We start from the raw sequence: 9709 nt of genomic DNA, 5'->3' as shown, positions 1-9709 counted from the left end.
TGTAATGTCCACGTGGAGGGTTGAGTTTGGGGTTTTGATCATACATGCTACATGTTGAGTTGAATATTTCCCCCATGTCATATGTGTTGTGATGCATTCATCCTCATTCATTATATCATTGATCTCGAAAAGTTGAGTAATGTAGAAATTCTTTTTGAGAAAATAAATGAGACCCCTTTTTATATCCTTGACCACAAGCTAGGTGGCAAGTTCATGAGATATTGAGACTATTATTTTTTATATGGACTGCGAGTCCCCTATGATTCCTTGTATCGAAGGCTTAGCTCGACAGGTCTATACGACAGGTTGTGTGACAATTTTGATTCCAGAGTACCACCACATCATTGCATCATCTTATTGTATTACATTGCTCTTTGAATTATATATCTTATGGTAATATGTGATATTGAGTTGACCTTATATATTTACTTTACTCTTGCCATACTATATAAATTGATGACACCGATGCTAGAGTGAGATTTTTCTATATGCAGGTGAAAGCGTTTCTTAGTTTATTTCATAAGTTTAATTAATTACTTATACTCAATCGATCAAACCTACTGTGTGTCACTTTTAATGCAGATTCTAGTCAGGGTATTACACGTGGCGTTTAATCTCATCTACCGGATAGTTCATATAAGATTGGTGATAAGATCATGTGTTTCGAATCGCCATTAGTTCCATATTTTACTTTCAGTCTTTATTACAGTTCGAAGACTTGTGATGTATTTCAAATTCCACAGTTGTATTAGATGTTTTTTATACTTATAATACTAGTTTTTGGGATAATTGTTCATTATACTTCTTTTCTTTTCATTTGTGGCCTGACTTCTCCTTTGGAAGTCTCGTATGTGATTTATTGTTCGACTTACACATCAGTTTGGATTTTGAGTGTGTGCGATCATAACCTTGGTTTTTGGGTCGTGGGAGTTTAGCATCATCAAAAACATTATATTCCAATGGTTGCGACTATTAGAAAGGATGCAACCATTTGTAGGGATGTTTGTACGCGCAATGTTTTTGCTTATTGGGTAATTAGATTTTTAAATTAATAAGGGTATTTGAGTAATTTAACATTCAATTTAATGAGTTCATGCTTTTAAGGTAGTATATATATAGTAAAAATTGGAAGATATGTAAATCGATATTCTCCATTGAGAATTGATAAGATAAATAGTGATAAATAAAGATGAATTATTATGAAATTTGGAATATCAATAGTAATAATTTAGACAAAAATTATATACTAGTTTACATATATAAATAAAAAAATTAATTTTAAAAATATTTATTTATTCAAATAGCAATCAAAATGAGATATAAGTCAGTCAAAATTAAGTGTTAACAATAGGGATTTCATAAATCCAATTCTTATTTAAGCTCTAAATAATAAGTGCAAAAGCTAATTAATGTTCTTTTCCAACTTTCAAATAGTAGTTGACTAATTGCATTTAATTGGTAATTTATTCACTTCTTCTAGATTTTAAAATTTATTGATTGAATTCACTTGGAAAGTTGGTATACCACCTATATCTTATATATATGAGGACTTGTGTTTTGAATCAATATACAAAATAAAAAGATTATCATTGAGATTTGAGATATAGTGAAGTTGTAAAGAAGATGAAGAAGGAATCAATCATTGTATTCATTCTTCTTTGTATATTTAGATCAATTTAATTTCTTACAGGATATACATCAAATTATTACAGAGAATACATAGGAATTAATTTGATAGTTTAGGGTAAATTTAGATATTTTGATTGACTATATGGCTCCACAGAGACAATTGTTATAGCCAAATTTCGTATAGCCACACAAATATTATGATATATTTTAAAACTTTAGTTTTTGTTAAACTTAGTGCCTTACTAAATTCTTACGTACAAAGTGAAATATAAGAAATATATATTCTTTCATTTTCTATTCATTTAAAGTTTACAAGTTTGACTTTGATCATATCAATATTAATTGATTGAACTTCATTATAAATATAGTGGTAGTAACTTGAAGAAACTGAATATGTTTAATTTCTATGTATTGTCAACAAATTTACTTGAATTAATGACATTAACATTTATTTTATTGATATATGTTCAAAACCATGTGTGGTATTGGGAAAAGTTCAAAAGTGTCGAACAACAAAAGATTGTAATCCTGCATCTTGTAAACTTGGGATTATACTTTGTTTTGATGGAATTTGTGTATGTGATGAGGGAATAAGGAGGAATGTTTCTTTCAATAAAGAAAATATTTATATGGGTAGATGTTCTTGTGGATGTAAACCACATTGTGTCATAGGAATTTGCACATGTCCTTATTGTTGGAAGCCAAAACTAAGACATGTTTGAGGTATAAGAGAATATTTATCTTATTATAATGAAAGCTTAGATAATCTTTTATCTTATTATAATAAAAGCACAGTCTGTCAATTCAATGCTTTACTTCCTTCATCCCAATTCATACAAGGATAAATCTATTGTGGTAGTTATGGGCTCATGTAAATTTAAGAAATCTACTAATTATTTGTGAATATTTTATTTGACTATGAATATAATTATGAACATGTAGATTTATCTTAATTAAGATCTATATGAGAACTATAAACTTTAAAATGACCATGAGAGTTATTACAATACAAGGTCTCATAGGTTCCTCTGGATCATAGTCTAAACTAAGAAAAGGTGAAAAAGTAGCATCAGTACAAACATTAGAAATTGATAGGCATCATAGGACATCTAAGATTAGTAATATATATATATATATATATATATATATATATATATAATAACAATTATAAAATAAGTAACTAGGTAATTCCATATAATCAACACATAAGTCTTAAGTCATCAGAACCATCACAAATACAAAATTTAAGGTATAAGTAGGTATAGACACAACTCATCATCATCCTCTAAACGACCAAACATACAACACTCAAACCAATACTTAGAAAATATAAGTGTAATCACTTATAGTTGTATAAGTATGTACCCCTATGTTAACACATCTCCCTTAACCTCACTAGACCTTGACTAGCATGTTAGAAACATGAAACACTAAGGAATAATCACCAATTAATATAAGTTATCAATACACTTGTCAAAATAAAACAAGTCAATAGAATCATATATATTATATCCATCCTTGCCTTGCAACTGTACAATCACTACATCTGCAAGAAATCACTAACATTACTCTCAGAATCATAAGTCTCACTCTCATCAATATATAAATGCTAAAGAGCTTTAATATTTTCCATCTATTCATGGCATGCAAGCCATCCTAGGTGTCTATGTACCATATCGACGTGGTACCAAATCCAATCACACATATAATCACTTGTTCATAAGATCACACATGACTTAGCCACTTTTCATCTGAATAGAAAATATAGTCTTACTGTTTTGACATATTTCAATATTCTAACCTCTCTAATTACCTCTTAGGATAATATAATAAGTATAGAATAACCAAAAGTTTATATTTCATAAAATCAATGAAATAGACAGTTCAACAGTTTACATGCTTATTCATGCAAGCAATACTTACTTAAATCATAAATCACACCAATTATGTCTGATGACCAATCAACGTGTTATACAAGTCACTTTGTATATGAATAATTAAGCAAAGTCTAAATCCAAATAAATCATAATCTACCTTAATCGATGAACCGGAAGTAAACAAGATAAATTATCGGAGCCTTCCATTTTCTCAAAGCCTCAAAATGCTCAACTTCTAAGACAAACAAAATATGATAATACTTTAATCATCAATTTCCTTAAATGAAGTTTTTGGTTATTCAAACCCAACTAATTCTACCTTTTTGGAAAGTCTAATGAGTTATTTAAAGGTAAGTTCATCAAGCTGGAGGTTTCCATAATCAACCCAATCTCATTCATGGATTTTCAGCCCCATCAACCTCTCTTAAGCAGTTCATATGCTCAAAGAACCCATTTTTATGGGATTTCTGAGTTCCCCAATATCATAGTTAAAGGATAGGCTCATAATTTCATGATAGAAGACCAAATTTAATTAACTAAATTTGGAATCATGCATAAATATACTATCCCTAAATTTTTCCCCAACAGTTAAGTATTCATAAGGTTCAGCCTATAAAGTTCCATGAAAAATTTACCCTTCGCTTCTGGGAAGAAAATGGATAACGAAAGAAAAAGATGAATTAGAAGAACTTACCTCAAGAGAGAAAAGCTCTAATTCTTGAAAAAGTCGCTCTTGGAGTTTTCTGGTCAAATATTCTAAGTTATGACCAAGACTAGGAAAAACACTGACTTATAAATTCTCAATCTTCACTATAGCAAGGGTCTTTACTATAGTGAAGGTCATTATAGAGAGGAGGTCCTTCTCTATACCAAAGTCACGCAACTTTGATACCTTCTCTATAGCGAAAGTTGTTATAGAGAAGGAGATCTTTGCTATAGTACCTAGGAAGATTTTCACTTTGCTTCATTTTAATGACTCTCAAGGTTATTTATATATTTTGTGTGCTTTTATTATTTTCCCCCTTTTCGTAGCTTCTTATTAGCATTTATGTGTTGTTTGGATGGGTGGGACGCTTCTCGTGGAAGTTAAATGAGTTTTGAGTTGATTAGGCTATTTTAAGGCTTAAGGTTTGAAATAGTTGACCTTAGACAACATCTAGAGATTTTAATGTCGGATGAAAATTCCATCAACTCCAAAAGGATCATTTTGGTTTAGTGTGATGGTTGGTTTGGGTTTTGGGACTTTCGTTTTGGGTTTGTGCAATTAGGTGCTTTAGTTTTGAAGTTTTGGCTAAAGTTTGACTTTGGTCAACATTATTGGTAAACATGCTCAGATTAAAATTCCGTCATTGTGGTTAGCTCAAGAACATCAAATTTGATCTAGAACAACTTTTGATTCAATTTTTGAGGCCTTCAGGAGGAGTTCGTGGCTTTTTGGCATTTTATGGGATTTTCTTTAAAAGTGTTGACTTTTGTAAATATTTTATTGTGATAACCTCTGTTGGTTATTTCATTGAGTCTGAAATCTCATTTTGAGATGGTTTGCACTTTTGGTTTGCATTGTTTAGACCTTGAGTGAGTTCCAAGGGTCCATTTGAAGTTGGAGCTTTGTGCTCCAACTAGCTGTTGCAGTAGAAATTGATGTCGTCGCTTTAGTAGCCCCTAGTTTCTTTAGCATACCATTAAGTGGCCTAAAAGAGGGGGCATCAAAGAAGGCGGAGGTCGCTTTAGCGACTGGCCAACCGCTTAAGCGATGGTCGATTTTGGGGCCTGGCAGCCGCTTTTGTGGTGGGCACCTCCTAGGTGAGAGTCGCCTTTGTGACCCTGTTGACTTTAGCAATGGATACTACAGAGGATATTTGACTACTTTTGTGGTTGTCGCAAGCGGATTAAATCTCTTTTCTTCCTCATTTTCTTCAAGAGTGAAGAACCTTTAAGTTGAAGCTCGGTTTGGGATGATTTTGCTCATTTCTTGATCAATTCAAGTGATTCAAAGGTAAGTTTCTACTTTCAATTTTCTAAACTCATTTTTTGCTTCAATTTTGTATTTCACTTCCATTTTAGTCCTCAAAGTCCTTGATTTCTAACCTTTAAAGTGAGTAAATTGACCATTTGAGCTCCGTCTTCGCCCATGTTTTGGGCATGTGATCCTCAATACAAAGAAAATGTAATGAAGGCATCCTTTTTGTAATTCTATAACATCGATTCGAGGGTTGATTTTTGACCCAATTTCATTCCAAATTTCATATTTGTAATACGGGTATTGTTGGACTCATTTTGACTTGCGCGATGTGTTCTTGATAGCATGAATGCAGTTCAAGGCTCTCTAGAAGGGATAAAATGCTCGAGTAGAGTTCGTGTGTGATTTTCGACCTGATTTATGTTATGGTTTCCTTTTTTTAGACTTGGCTTAGTTAGATTAATTATATTGAGTAGTATTGATGATTAGGTTGGAACCTTAGGTTGTGTTAGGCATTAATGATCTTTGGATAATTATGGCCATAAGTGGAGTTAGTTAGCGTAGTTTTAGTCAGAGGGCCCTTAGTTTAATGTAATGAACCATTTGGTCATTATGAGAACTAGAGCTTTTTATTGCATAAAATACTCATCTAGTAAATTTTAGGTAAAATTTTGGACTATTCGGTAACTACAGTTATTTATTTGACGAGTAAATTTAGATAATTAATTTAATTAGTGGGCTAAAGTGATATTTTATTTAATACCGTATACCACTTGTCCCATATATACTAAATTATGCTAAATGGAGTAATTATTATTTTCTAAAATTATAACCAAATAATTGTGGCTCATACCCTTGACAGAAGAACTCAAGCGACTTCAACTGCATATTGGAAATGTTCTGGGTGTCGAAGAAAGGAAAAGCATTGGTGATTTAGCTTGATTGACTTCGTTTCTTCAGATGAAGCATACAAGGTTTATTCTATATAATAGAGAGATTCTTAATAAAAATTGATAGTTGTTGAGTAATGTCGTAAAGTTTTCTATGCATTTAATTATTGTGGTTTGGATGGTTTATATGTTGTTGTGATTAGTCTACAAGCCCAAGACCATGAAATCCAAAATCTCTAACTTGCTCTATCAAAATTGATGCTTTGAATAAAGAAGACTTACTGAAATATTGTTAATGAAGTAGAAAGTAATGATAAAGAATGATAAATTAACTATATTATTGAATCGGGTGCCACGAGCCACCATAATTTATTTAGATCAGGTGCCATGAGCTGACACAATATTATTTTGATCGGCTGTCGCATTTCGACACGATAATATTAAAGGAAAAAAAATTAAATGACCTAATTATAACACCCCAATTTTCTTTTTATGTTTTTTCTAAAAGGTTGTCAGGTGATCCACGTTATCTATGAAGTTCTATGTGAGTAGTGATGGTTGGAGATAGGTCTAGAGAGATTTGGAAAGAGCTGGAGGCCAAGTAATGAGTCGTGGTAATCATCCTACTTGCCTAAGCTATCGACTTGGATGTTGTTACATAATTAAGCTACTTGAGAACACGTCGAGCTTAAATAACGAGGCCTACATAGGTTCTTAAGGTGAAATGAGATTTCGAACCTTCGAAAATAAGCAAGTAGGTGACAAGTAGGTGATACACCTACTTGGGGTAAGTAAGTGACATACCTACTTGAGGTGGACCCCACCCTACCATGTGGCAGCCTAGGGTTGGAGGCATGGTGCGAGGTGGCACTCCTACAAGTTGGACACGTGTCACCCTTAGGAGATTCCACGTGTCATAGGTTATATATACATGTATTGATGACTAAATCATCATAAGTTATCCTTTACAATTAGAAAATGAGAGAAAAGAAGAGAGAAGCGTAGAGAAAAGAGAGAGGCAGCCACAGATTTGGCTTGAAGTAAGGTAAGTCCTCCGATTTCTTTCCATAAATTAATTATCTAAGGTATTCCTCGACTAAGTGGAGGTGTTTAACAACGTAAAATTTATAGTTGGGGAAGCGAGGAGGTTCTTTTTCTCGTTAATAAACCCATTTTTGGATGAGACTGATTGTCACGCCCCAAGAGGGTACCCTAGGCGTGGTCGGCACTCAGAAACCATTTCTGGCTTCCGAGAGAACCACTTGGTCTCATTTTTTATTTATTCATCAGCAGAAGACTTAAGAATACTAATGTGGGCTAGTCATAATCAAAGGAAAAATAGATAATTTTTATAAGAAGTAGTTTCTAAGGAGAACTACTCCGATTACATCATCAGACTCTGTCTATGAAGCCTCTAATACTCTTAGATGGTGCCAATGACATGTCCATGGCTACCTCAAAAGAAACATCACACTCAACAATAATAAAAGGATAAGGAGTTCCTTCGAATACAAGAAGGACTCACCAAATAGCTGAAAAGAAATGATCTTCAACGATGCGTCTGTTGAGGATCTCTAACACCTATATCTGCATTATAAAACGATGCAAGTCGAATGACGTCAGTACGTGGAATGTACGAGTATGTAAAATGGCAGGAAGGTAAGGACAGATATCAAGAAACTCTTCTCAAGAAAACTCAGCTCAGAACTCAACATCATCTCAACATGAATATGTAATGCAAGTTTAAAATATAATAATAAAAATAATAGTAATAAGCAATGCTTACTCAGTTGGGAGTTTCTCTAACCGACAACCATCACTTATGAGCTAGCGATGATACAACGAAGCGATGTCGTTGCCACATCCATCCAATACCTTGCCAGGGTAAAGGACATCACCATCTTGGATCCATTCATCAAAGTCCTCTTTTTGGTACTTAAGAGGCATAGCCTCCATCCTACGCTGGCTACGTAGTTCTGGGGTTTGAGTCAATTAAACTCTTATCCAACTCGGTGCTCAATACTACTCCCAAAATATGTGCTCATATTAAACTCATCATCTAGTCTCATTGGACTTTAATTTAAATCATCAAACTCATCTCATTTCATGTTCATCAATCATTATACTTCCAAAAACATCATTTACATCTCATCAAAACATCTTGCTCAAAATATCATTTTCTCAAATTCATTCAAATTCAACTCTTTTGCTCTTTCAAAACTCAATAAAATACATATATAGTATTAATTCATATAACTCTCTTTTTATCAATAAAAATAATAAAAAACCAACATCTTTACTCAAAACATGTGTAAAAATATTCATAACATCAAATCAATTAGGATTCATGGGAAAGTAGCCATGAACAATAATTCCAATAATATGAGAGATAACAATAATAATAATATTAATGCATAAATATATCTAACTCAATAAAAGAAGAATTAATTCATTTAGAATTCAAGATTTGGATAAAACTCAACTATAACTCAATTATAATGAATTTAAATATTGGGCGCATGGACGAACTCAATCTGATGCTATGAAAGCCTTACATACCTTAAATCTGAAGGTTTACTCCGAATTGGAACACTCTTGGACCCCTAGCCTTTTCTTCTCGCCGGAGCGTTTTGTGTACTACCCGGAGTATAAGAATCACCGGAGTAGTATTTTTATACTACTAAAACTAAAACTATATTTGAGAAGAAGTATATATATAGAGAAGAAATGCTTAAGAAAGCTTGATGAATAAAATGAGGAAATAAGGTGGGTATTTATAGGTGGGAAAGAGGGACCTAACAATAAATAAAATAATTATAAAGAAAAAACTGAAAATTTAATGGAATATATTGATGTCATGGATGATGTTAAATAGAGGACAATTTATGTCATGCATGATGTCAAATGCATCTAGATGTTTCCATGGTAGGTAAGATGAGTTCTTTTTAACAGAATACTCGTTTTTGAAGCTGCATTTGAATAAGATAAATTCCTTATTAGGATTTGGTGTCTTCATAAGAATTGTAGATATGGAAGTCTAATTTCATATCGTTCAAAAATCAACCAATTTGGAGCAACCTACAGTGAGATAGGAATTTTCTTCTATCAACACTCAATTCCGTCACAGCACTATATCTTGCAAAGATTAATTTATTTGACCTACTTATACTCCGAATTTGTAGTTATGTTCTTCATGAAAGTTGTAGGTAAGGATGTTTTAATTACCCAGAAATTTGAATCACCTAATTTGGACCAACCTATGAAAAGTTATGCCCACAATACAGAGGCTGTATTATTTTCGTCAAGAATTGAAATAACGACATACAACATTTTAGGGATTGTTACACTAATGT

Source organism: Solanum dulcamara, chromosome 5 (assembly GCF_947179165.1).
Source record: "Solanum dulcamara chromosome 5, daSolDulc1.2, whole genome shotgun sequence".
NCBI classification, from domain to species: Eukaryota; Viridiplantae; Streptophyta; class Magnoliopsida; order Solanales; family Solanaceae; genus Solanum; species Solanum dulcamara.
The sequence above is the reverse complement of the archived record's forward strand: the minus strand, read 5'-3'. Positions refer to the sequence as shown.